Genomic DNA, 13,519 nt, shown 5'->3' with positions numbered 1-13,519 from the left:
ATTGTCCAGACCAACCTGGCATATATAATGGAATTCTATTCAACCATTATAAAGAATAAAATCCATGACAACATGGATGAACCTGGAAGACATTATATTAAGTGACACAAGCCAGATACAGAAAAACAAGTATCACATAATGTAACTTATTTCTGAAATCTAAAAATGTCAAACTCACAGTAGTAGAAATAATAGTGATTACCAGATGCTGGGGGAGTGGGAAGAATGAGAATAGGGGATGTGTATCAAAGGCTACAAAGTTTCAGTTAAACAGGAGGAAAAAAATTTTGAGATCTATTGCATGGCAATGTTACTGTAGTCCATAATGGTGTATTGTATATTTCAAAATAAGCATGCAAATTTCAAATGTGTCACTACAAAAAAGTGATATAATAGATATTAATTAGCTTCATTTAATCATTTCATATTGTGTACATATATCAAAAGACAACACTGTACCCCATAAATGTACACTACTGTAATTTATCAGTTAAGAATAATATGAATGAAAAAATCTGTGAGTGCTTACTATGTGCCAGTCTTTGTTCCATGAACTTCACTATTTATTATGTAATTTAATCCTCACTACAATTCTGTGACAGTTTTGAAAGACTAAGCTAAAATAACAAATTAATTCCCAACATTTAGTGATTAGAGTATAATAAATTAACTTGTTTTTCAAGTAACATTTCAGGTCAATCAAAGCCTACTTCACACAGTTATTCAGGAACTCGTTCTGCATCATTGTCAACTGGTGGATTCCAAAGTTGTCATTATCATTTCCATTCTATTTAGCTAGAAGGCAGAAATGAAAAGAAGAGACATTTGGAAGGGTTATGGGCCAGGCCTAGAAGTGGCACACATCACTTCCGGAGATCCCAATGAATGAACCATCCAGCTACAAACTGTGGTACCGAAAGAACAGGGAAGTAGGATCATGATGTGCATTAAGTGAAAGGGTGGTTCAAGATGAGGCTGGGACAGTGATTGATGAAGAATATATCATTCAGGATGTTGTTAACCATATTAAAATATCCTCCAAGTCATATTATTGGGCTTTTTATTTTAAACATAGTGCACTACAAGATTTTAATAAATGATTTTCTCAATTTTTTTACATTTTAAAATATTCCTCCGAGTTTCTTTAAAATAAATATTTCATTTCATTACAGTTCTAGATTTATCAAAAAATTCAATATATTAATAATAGATATCTAGTATATCTCACACCCAGGTTTCCCTATTACGAACACATTGTATTAGGATAGTAAATTTGTCAAAATTAAGGAAATCCATTTTATTGATGTGTTTCATGATTGAGCTTTTTTTATTTTTCCAAACACTCATTAGCAAACCAATGGTTACATAGATTTTCCCCATTTTATCTTCTAGCTGTGGTATTGCAATAGTTAGATACCATGGCCAGAAGAGAACATGAGGGGAAATTGGATATTTCAGGTAGGAGAAATATGATATCTTGGAATAGTTTTTTTTATTTTGAAAAATGGAAAATGCTCATATGTAACATATATTCATTTTCTGGCAAGCTGTTATTGTGTATCTGTATGTTACAGAAGGTAATTAAGTGCCAATATAAGCAGATATTTAATTAGTTATGATCATAGAATATGAATGATGGAAGATGAATACGTAAAATGTATCAGGGCTTGTCAAATTACTGTGTTAATTTTACCTTTCATTTGGTAAAGTGTAGGTTCCTGGAGGGGTAAAAGAAAAACAACTATTTTCTTGGAGAGCAGGGAATTCATGCTCCCCGAGCAGATGGAGGATCCAGCTGATCATTCTTAATTACCTATAGAGAACTATTTATTTCACTTGATGAATTACTGGAACTGTAGTTATTTTATTATCCTTTTCTAGAATTGCTTTCCTGTTAATATCCTTACTGATAACAAATATGTTAAATTTGTGACTTATGTTTTGTAAAGATAGTAACAGAGAAAGAGAAAAGCAGGAGAGGAAAGATGAGAAAAAGTAGGAAGTGTGAGAAAATTTAACATTATTGTACATAGGTCTCTTATTCACATTATTATAGTTTAATATATTACAAGAAAAGCATCAGAGATATTCAAAGTTGACATTTTTATGTCTATTGGAGAAATATTTATCATTACTTCAATTAATATTCATCAGGTATATGGTGCCTATTATTTTAACAAATTCATACTCAGAGATAGTATTAAGCATTCAATTATAAACACTGACATGTGAAATAAGCAGAAATATAATGATATCAAAATTACTCAGGAGGAAAATTAATATAGCAAACTATTGAAGAGGATAAGTTACGAACAGAGAGAGGGTTATGCATCACCTTGAATATTACAGGGAAATATCCTCCAATTTTCTATAGTAGAAGATGGTAAGGAATTTTAAGTGAGGAAAGTGCTTACTCTTTATTTCTTGAGTTTCTCTTTCTCTCTCTTGCTCATTCTCTCATGATGATATTGTATATATAACATAGAAAACTGGTAATCTGGAAACGTGCAATGTCACTAATAACCACAAACTCAGTACTTAAAACTCTACCGTCTCCACACATGCATAGCATTTGACAATGTTGACTGATTACATGGGCTTTTTGAACCTTTATTTTCCCTTTTCTTCTGAAGTGCTAATTTTAGCTATTCATCATCTCTGTCTCTGATCAATATTATTTATGTTTTTATAATAAATATAAAGTGCCAATATTTATTAGGCATTTAGTATAAACATAAATAATTACAAATAAAAATGACACTAATTTACTCTTACAAGATAAATATATTGGAATGTTTCTTTCACCCACTCACACTGAGTGTTGTCAATTTTCAACATTTGACAGTTGGAAAAAAATTCTCTTGAGCTTTAATTCAAACATGTTTATTAACAAACATTTTACCTCAGATATTACTATCTTTATTTCTCCATTTTTTAATTTTTGAAAATAGTAATTTAATGAGAACATGAATATAAAGAGTTTAAGGCAGGATGTGACTCTAATCTATCTTACAATAAACACAAGTTTTCTTTCCATTGTGGCAACTAGGAAGATAAGTTTTTCTTGTAGCACATTCTTACATGTTCTCTTTCACACTTTTTCACTGTGGAAGGCATAAAAGTAGGAGTAGGCAAAAGCAAAGAATTACTTGTTTATGTCTTAAAAATTATATCTCCATAAGAGTGCTGATATTTTAACTTTATTGCTAGCATTTTTCCTGTCTTCTTTCTTTTTGCTTTTCTAATTTTTTGCATATTTTAATTTTTATTTTGTCACATGAATTATTTTTCTATTTTTTTCATTTTTTATGCTTAGAAAATCCTTGCATAGCAGTGGATAAATATTTACCTCTATGTTTTTTCTGTTGGATTGTTTGTGTTGTTAACATTAACACTTTATTTTGACTGTTATGTATTGTTTTACAGTGTGTGAAACTAAATTATTTTAATTACTCATTAATTTTCCTAACAGCATATAAAGTATCTCATCATTCATCATTTATAATACTGCCTGTATAATTTTTAAAATTATTTATAGGATTAAGTTATTACAAGACTATTTCATACTATTCTTGTGATGTTACCTTCACCATTCATTATGTACTTGCTCTGCCATCTCCAAAAATATTACCTTCTCTGGAGTTTTGTTCTTTGCTTTGTCCTTAGATGCTTTGTATTTGTTTACTTATTTACTCCATATCACATAGTGTGTTGGATAGTGGGGAACACAGATGAAGGCTTCATATACTAGGACTATAATATGCACAGCTAGAGGAGGAATCCTCATAGTCTCCAATTAGTTGATCTGTATGGCTGATGCCTGAATTGGTTCTATAGCTCCCTTGCTTTCCCAAGAATGTTTCTTACTATTCATTCTATTTCATTATATATCTCTACTTGACCATTATTCTGTATAAGTACCATCACATCAACATGTTTTTAAAAAGCATGTGAAATGTATAGTCACACATTGTCTTGAATTAACTCAATACACCTTTGGGCAGCCAACTTCGCCTCAAGTAAAAACAACATTACTAACTTGGTCAAAAAATGTGATACCTGAGGGATGAATGAACACTGTACTTTGACTCAATCCCTCCATTAAATCAATTATCAGTTTTTGTCAATTTCTAAAATATTCATTTTCCTTGCTTTTTATAATTGTCATTATGATCCATTTCAGCCGCTTGTTGCCTCTTAACCTGCAATATCAAACAATCATTTGGTTTTTTTTCACCTACACTGGGGTGCAGTGGTGTGATTATAGCTCCTTGCAACCTCAAACTCCTGAGCTCATTGCAACCTCAAACTCCAGAGCTCATTGCAACCTCAAACTCCTGAGCTCAAGGAATCCTCCTGCCTCAACTTCCTACCTGTAACGGGGACTGCGGGCATATGCTCATATGCTACCGCACTCAGCTTTTTTCTTTTTCTTTTTTTTTTTTTTTTAGTAGAAATGGGAGTCTCACAATGTTGCTCAGGCTGATCTGAAACCCCTGAGCTCAAGTGATCGTTCTGCCTTGGCTTCTCAAAGTGCTGGGATTACAGGCATAAGCCACTTAACTGAGAACGTGGACCTTGCCTCCCTCCAATCATGTTCAATTTGGGGTCAAATTAACTAAATCTCAAGAATCCAAATATAAGAAAGTCATCATATACAGTAAAATTTTAAAACCTTTGACTACCATCCCTGGCAGACATCTGGAATTCATATATGTCAACTTTGAATTTTCTGTTTCTTCTAATTATGTAAGACAACAGTTCTCAAAATGTGACCCATAGTCCCTGGGAATTTGCAAGACATTTTCAGGAGTCTGTGGGATCAAAACATATTCATACTTACATTAAGTTTTTTTTTTTCCTTTGTCACTATGTGGAAATTTTACCTAATAATGCAAAAGTGACATTGTGTAAAATTTCTTGCCCCTTGGCACAAATTAAGCCAGTAGCACCAAATCGCTCTGAAAATCATTTTAATATTTACTGCTGCACACTGAGAACTATTTTTTAAATTACTGTTTTGTTGCTTCATTTAGAATGCCCTTGATGAAAACAGTACAAAACATTAATTTTATTAAATCTATACCCTCAAATACATATTTTTACATTATTCTTTGAGGAACAAAATGGAAGAAAACAAAGAACTGCTGCTGCATACCATATGACAGTTGTTTTTGGGAAAACACATGAGTGATTATTTGCTTTCTGCATTGAATTAGCTACTTTTTCATTGATCACTATTTTTATTCTAAAGACTTGCAGACAGCTAGACTTTTCATACTTGGGTGTTTGACAGATATTTTCTAGAAAATGAACCAAGAAAGTCAGTCATTACAATGAAAACAAACGACAGCGCCTAATAACAATACCAAAATGTATAGTTTAAAGTGAGAATTAAAATCTTGAAAAATTTTTATCTGTCACAACTTCTCAATACTTAAAGACTTCACAGAAAAGATTAGTAATTACATTAATAAATGTTAATTTTGTTCTATATTGAAATGTGTCAATATGTGGAAGATTTGTATAACTCAGTTAAATAACATTAAATAAATATTTTAACAGTTTCTCCATTTTAATTTCTACTATAGAGACTATCCACCTAAATTATCCAACCCAACTAAAACTCTTTGGACTTGTCAGTCTTTACAAGAATGTGAAAACTTCCTGAGATAAAAATATTTGAAGATTGCTAGTTAATAGGATAAAATCCAAGTCTATTGGATAATTAAGTAGAGTTCTAAAAGCCTGGCAATAGATTCCCTTCCCAGAAATTCTGAGTGACTCCGTAGACAATAAATAAATCAATTTCATTGAAATGTCTTATCTGGACACAAATGCCTTATACTTTAAATGTGCATTTTTTACAATATTCCTCTTTCATGTAATGCTTTCTCCTTTAATAGATACACTTCTATGTGTATTACAAAAAGAAAACACTTTTTAAGTAACACTTGTTTATATTGTTTCTTTGGCTTATCCAAATATAGAATCCTTTACTTTCTCACATATGTTTTTACAATATATATTTTTCAGTGCTCTTTTGTGTTGATAGATATTAGTGGACTGTGAGCAATTTGATAGCCAAGTTTGTTGTATATTACTCAGTTTTACTTTAAGTTCATACTAAGATATTCAGCACATACTGATTAAAAATAAACTACTGAATTCTAATGGTAAATCATTCCTAAAACTGAGATCGGGCATCCACATTTTTTGAAAATTTAGAGCTATTTTAAAGAAATTAAATAGAATTAAAGATATTTCAAATAGAGAAATAAGAGTATATTTTAAGTTGTATCATTGCTTTATATTCAAGCTTATTGACAACATTCCTCATGCTACTTCGAGGCTATAGTAGTCATAACTTTTTTTGATGGGTAACAAATTGATTTCTTAAAAATATATACCTGTGAGTATTCATGAGCAATATGCTGACTTTCTCATTATTTGATATACTCTTCATCCTAGAGTGGCTGCTGGTTGATCTTTGTTTCTAATTATTATAGAAATCAAAGTATTATACATATCTTCAAAATGAGCAACCTTTATTCTTCTTTCAACATTGAATCAGAATTGCTGATTTGTTACACAGCAGGCTTGACTTTGTACGGTGTAAATGTAGCACATGTAGAACTTGAGATGTGTTTCTGTAGAAATGCACATTCCTTACAGAATTTTCTTTTTAATATGCATGGGTACAAATTAAGTTATAATGTCAGCAATTTGATGTATATGAGGAAGGCAGTTTTTCGGCTGCATAAACATCACAACAGTTACTATTAAATGATATGGATATACATTTTTTAGCCTATCTAATATCTATACACCTTTGGTTTGGTGAAGTCCCTTGATTTTTCTCTGGTAAATGCTCCTTTATAATTCAGTTTCTGTGGTGCTGATAGGACTGACTCACATCTAAATTCCTAGAGCACATGATGCAGGCATGGCTCATTAGAATATCAAGTGATTGGCCACCATGATTTAGAGATAGCCAAGAACCTTAAGAGAAGCAAGCCAAACCAAGAACCTTACAGGAACTGTTATTGAAATACTGAGAAAAGGTTTACTTTTTCCACTGAAGTTGCCAAAATAATGGGATAGAATTCTGAAGTCTTTGATGGTTATTTGCTGAGGACTCGCCTGGGAATCATGTCCAAGAGTGATATGCTAAGCCATGGATTGACTTGACTGATTGGTAGGTTGATTCCCAGTGAATTATCTCAGCCCATGGATCCAAATATTTCCAAACCCAAAACAATCCTTGAACTTTTTGGTGGTATGAGGTTATACATATATGAGGCTATATATATGTGTGTGGATATATATGTATGTATATATGTACACACATGAATAATATACACACACATATACATATATCTATTTCTTAAAAGTACTTTAAGTTAGGTATCTATTCTTTATCATATATGACTGACAGTGAAACTAACTCTACTTTTAGCTGACTCTTGCCAGAAATATATCGTAAAACAAAATAATGAATCCACAATATGCATCATAACCCCATTAAGGATATCACTGATTATGTTGTAGACAAACACCATGACTGAAGCAATAGTATTCATTCCTATAATACAGGCATATTAAATGCATTAACCTATTTTCTCCCCCAATGACTTTATGTACAATTCAAGAATAAAAATAAATGTCAGTCAAGTTGAAATACAAACTCAAAGTAAATTATAATTACTAGTTTTAGTGTGTCTTTTTATGACAAAAAGAGAAAGGCAGTTTTAGTACAGTGCATCATTAGTTTCTAAATCTTCCAAGTAATGAATAAAAGAGAATCTTGAAAAATAATGCATAACTATAGAATGCTTAATATATACCTCTGTTAAACTCTAGTTTGCTGAACTCGAAAGCAGACAATACCGCAAATATTTTTTAGAATTTTATTGTAATTTATACTAAACTATACAATAAATAAGTCCACATCTAGTTTTTATTACCTATTCTACATTCATTTTATCATGTATGAAGCATTCTGTTATTATTTTAAGCACTGACTCCAATGAGTTTGAGTAAGATGTATGTCACATAAAATATATTGAATTTGGCAAGAAAATTAGTGCTCTAGTTACATTATAAGTAATGCTATTTTAAGATTTGACTTATATACTATAACCAGATAAGTAAAGGTTGCCTCGTGATATATAGGTTAATAAAATATCTAATAGTTCCAAAACTGAAAAAATCATCTATGTAAATTTATATCATTAACAACAGTAAATTACTAGATGCTTCATTCAGAAAAAAATATTATGTGAATGGTAAAATATTACATTACACTCTGATTTGAAACACATATATAAACTCTTGGAAATTTAAGTAGCAGGTTTTAGTTACAGTTTATTTTGAGAAGGATGTATGTATTAAGAAAAGTATGCATGACTTAAAATTTGAGGTGAATATCACATAGTATGCTAGTAACCATTTCAAGGTACACAATTCATTGGAATTTAGTGTATTCACAATGTTGTGCAATCACCAGCTCTCTATAGTTTCAAAAGATTTTCATCACCTCATAAAAACAGGACATACCATTTAGGTAGTCATCCTCATCCCCCAAACTCACCCCCTGCTCCTGCTAAACTCTAATCTGCTTTCAATTTTTATGAGTTTGCCCATTTTTTACATATCATATTAAAGAATCATACAATATGTGACCTGTTGTGTCTGGCTTCTTTCACAGAGCACAATATTTTAAAGTTTTATACCCATAGTATTATGTATTAGTACTTTATTCCTTTTTCACAGAATAACATGTTACTGTATTTATATATTACAATTTGTCCATCTGTTATTGGGCATGTAGGTTGTTTCTACATTTTGGTTATTGTAAATAATAGTTCTATAAATATTTGTGTATAAGTTCCTATGAGGACATATATTTCATTTATCTTGGGTATATGCATAGGAATGGAATTGCCGGTTCATATGGTAATTCCATTACTAACTTGTTGAGAAACGCCAAACTATTTTCCATAGTGGCTAAACCACTTAATATTTGGCTCTGTGTCCCCAACCAAATCTCACCTTGAATTGTAATAACCCTAACGTGTCATGGGAGGGAACTGGGTGGAAGTAATTGAATCATGGGTGTGGTTACCTCCATGCTGTTCTCATAATAGTGAGTAAGTCTCAACGGGAGCTGATGATTTTATAAAGGGGAGTTCCCCTGCACATGTCCACTTGCTTGCTACCATGTAAGATGTCGCTTTGCTCTTCCTTCGTCTTCTGACATGATTGTGAAACCTCTCCAGTCATGTGGAACTGTGAGTCCATTAAACTTCTTTCCTTTATAAATTACCCAGTCTCGGCCCAGCGCAGTGACTTGCGCCTGTAATTTTAGCACTTTGGAAGGCCAAGGCAGGCAGATCACTTGAGGTCAGGAGTTGGAGACCAGCCTGACCAACATGTTGAAACCCCATCTCTACTAATAATACAAAAATTAGCTGGGCATGGTGACACATACCTGCAGTCCCAGCTACTGGGGAGGCTGAGTCAGGGGAATCGCTTGAACGCGGGAGGCGGAGGTTGCAGTGAGCGAAGATCGCACCATTGCACTCCAGTCTGGGGAACACAGCGAGACTCTACCCATAAACAAACAAACAAACAAACAAACAAACAAAGAAATCAATTACCCAGTCTCAGATATGTCTTTATTAGCAGCATGCGAACAGACTAATACACCATCAATGTATAAGGATTAATATTTCTCTGCACCTTCTCCAATTGTTATTTTCCTTTTTTTTTAATTAAAGCCATCCTGTGAGTATTAAGTGGTAACTTTGTGATTTTGACTTGAATATCCTTAAGGATCAATAATGTTGGCCCTCTTTTTATGTGCTTGTTGTGCATTTGCATCTTCTTTGAAAAAAATACCTGTTCAAGTCCTTTGACCATTTTTAACTGGGTTGTTTGTCTTTTTGCTGTGTAATTGTAAGAGCTTTGTGGGGTTTTTTTCCCTATAATCTGCATATTAAGCACTTTAGATATATGATTTGAAAATATGTCCCATTCTGTAGGCTGTGTTTGTGTATTTTTGATAATATTATTTGATAAACAAAACTTTTAATTTTTACAAGTCTAATTTTGTTATTCACAATTTCGGTAGCAATCTAAGAATTCATTGCCAAATCTGAGGTCATGAAAATTTACTTCACGTTTTCTTATAAAAGTTCATTAATTTTAGTTCTTATATTTAGATTGTTAGTGCATTTTGAGTTAATTTTTGTATACAGTGTGAGACAGGAATTGAACTTTATTTTGCAAGTTGTTATTCAGTAGTCTCAAGCACTCTTTGTTAAAGAGAAAATTATTTCCCTATTTAATAGCACTACTGTTGAAAATCAGTTGGCTTTAAATGTCTGGGTTTATATCTGGCCGCAGTTCTATTTCATTGGTTAATGTATCTATTCTCATTCTAGAGTCACATCACTTTTATTATTTGACTTTATAATAAATCTTGAAATTAAGAAGTGTGAATTTGCCTACATGTTTTCCCTTTTGCAATTTTATTTTGGTCATTTGGGGCCCTTGAAGTTTCATATACATTTTTGGGGTAGTTATTCTATCCCTGACAAAGGACCGCTGGAATTTGGATAATAGTTGCACTAAATCTCTAGATTGCCTTGGAGAATACTGGCATCTTAACATACTAAATTTTCCAGTCCATGAATATGGAATATCTTTCCATTTATTTGTGTTTAATTTCTTTCAACAAATTTTTGTAGTTTTTAGTGGTGAGTATTTCAGCATATTAGTTAAATTTATTTGATAGAGGTATTTTGTTTTGTTTTCTTTTGTTTTAAATCCTCTGGACTCTGTCGTACGTGGAATTGTTTTCTTAATTTACTTTTCAGATCATCCATTGCAAGTGTAGCAAAACGCAACTGACTTTTATGTTTTGATTTTGAAACCAGTAACTGTACTGATTTTGTTTATTAGCTCTAGCAGGCTTTTGTGTGCATATTATGTAGGTTTTAGAGTATACCCAATCATGTCGTCTACACATAGAGTTTTACATCATCCTTTCAATTTCGATGCCTTTTTCTTCATGCCTCATTGCTCTGCTAGTACTTCCAGCACAATGAATAGCAGGGATGAAAGCAGGAATACTTGTATTGTACTTGCTCTTAGGTTTCAGTCTTAAACCATTAAAAATTATGTTAGCTATGAAATTTTTATATATGCCCTTTATTACCATAAGAAAGTTTCCTTCTATTTCTAGTTTGATTAGTGTTTTAATGATAAAAAGATGGTGATTTTTTTCAAATACTTTTTCAGCATTTATTAAAATAATCATGGGTCTCCTGTATTACTTTATTCTCTTGATGTGGTATAGTACATTGATTCATTTTCTTATGTTCAACCAGTCTTACATTCTTAAGGTAAATCCACATTGTTAAGATAAATTCTTAAGGTCATAGTGTATAGCACTTTTAATTTACTGTTGAATTCGTCTTGCTAAGTTTGTTGTCCGTGGTGGTGGTGGTGCTGTGGCTGTTGTTGATTATTTTGTGCCTACATTCATTAAAAAATACATTAATCTGTAGTTTTCTTAGTTTCTGTTTTTTTTTTTTTTTTTTTTTTTGACTTTGGTATCAGAGTAATGTTGGTCTCACAGAAGAGCTTGGAATTTTATTCCTCTTGTATACTTTTGAAAGAGTATGAATATGATGGATGTTAATTATTCTCTAAAGATTTGCTAAAATTCAAGAATGAAGCCATCTTATCCTTTTCTTTCTAAGAAGTTTTTGATGACCAGTTTAATCACTTTATTTATTATAGGTCTGTTAAGATTTTCTATATCTTTTTGAGTTCGATTTGGCAATTTTTTTTTTGTTTCCAGAAATAAGTCCATTTTATCTAAATTATCTAATTTGTTTGGTTTGCAATTGCGAATATTTTTCACTCATAATCTTCTTAATTTCTGCAAAGTTGCCAGTAATGGCCCCATTTTTATTCTTGACTTCATTTTTATTTTCTCTCACTTTTTTCTTAGTCAGTCTAGCTAAAAATTTGTCAAAGCGATTGATCTTATCAAAAGAGCTTCTTTTGGTTTGATTTCTATTCTCTGTTTCTATATTCTCTCTTTCATTTATCTCTATTCTGCTCTTTATTATTTTCTTTATTCTGTTTGTGTTGGCTTAAGTTTCCTCTCTGTTTTCTTTTTTAAAGAATTTGAGGTCATTCTTTTTCTTCTTAAATACAGGTATTTACAGCTCAGAGAGTAAATTACTCTCTGAGCACTACTTTAGATGTGTCCAACAAGTCTTGGTATGTTATGTGATTGTTTTCTCTCATCACACTATATTTTCTAAGTGTTTTCTTGCGAGTTATTTTCTGACCCATGGGTTTTTTAAGAAGTATTCTGATGAATTTTCATATAATTATAAATTTTCCAGATTTTCTTCTGCCTTGATTTCTAATTTAATCCCACTGTTTTCAGAGAAGATTCTCTGTAAGAGTGGAATTCCTTAACCTAACCTTGTGGAGGCTTGTTTTGTAGTCTATCCTGGCAAATGTCCATTTGTGCTTAAAAAAAAAAATGTGTCATCTTCTCTTGTTCAAAAAGTGATCCATAGATGTCTATTAGGAGATTTGGTTTAGCGTGTCATCCAGGTCTTCTAATTCCTTGTTGATTTGCTGCCAAGGTATTGTATCCATTATTGAAAATGGAGTAGTTAAGAGTCCAACTATTATTGTTTAATGGCCATATCTTCCTTTTATTTTGCCCGTTTTTGTTTCATGTATTGGACCTTATTCTTAGGTGCAATTTTTTTTTTTTTTTTGAGAATTGTTAGACCTGTTTGATGAATTGACCCTCTTATCATTTTAAAAGATCTTATAAATTTCTTATGTTGAAGTATATTCTGTCTAGTATTTATACAGCCATTGCAACTATCTGTTGATGATAAATTAAGAATGCATATATAAATAATTGAAAGCAACCAATGAAATAATAAAATAAAATTAAAAAGATTGCCACAAAATACAGCAACACTACAGAATAATTAGAATGTAATAATTAAAATAATACATTAACCAAGTTGTTAACAGGAAAGAAGAGACATAGAGTGAAAAAAAGTGACCAATAGAGATTAGCTTGCAAAATAATATACCTAACTCAACTATAACAATAATTACATTAAATTTAAATAATTAAATAAAATATATCTTTGCCACTTAATTGAAATATTGATTACTTATATGTTATATAGTAGATGATATAAATTTATATAATTGTAATTTAAATTATAATCTACTGCACAACATTTAATATAGAATAATTTATAGAGTATATAAATGTGTTTTCTAAGTAATATATATTTAAATCAAATGGCAAAGACATATTTTATTTAATGTACTTACATAAGTAAAAATAAATAGTATAAGAATGTATAAGAAATATACCTATATATTCTAAGTCATCTATATTTCAATCAACTGGCAAAAATTGTCAGAATGGACAGAAAGCAAGAAGGCTGTCTACGAG

The sequence above is a fragment of the Trachypithecus francoisi genome, unplaced genomic scaffold (assembly GCF_009764315.1).
Source record: "Trachypithecus francoisi isolate TF-2019V2 unplaced genomic scaffold, Tfra_2.0 Lachesis_group18, whole genome shotgun sequence".
In the NCBI taxonomy this organism is placed as follows: domain Eukaryota; kingdom Metazoa; phylum Chordata; class Mammalia; order Primates; family Cercopithecidae; genus Trachypithecus; species Trachypithecus francoisi.
This window is presented reverse-complemented; position numbering follows the sequence as displayed.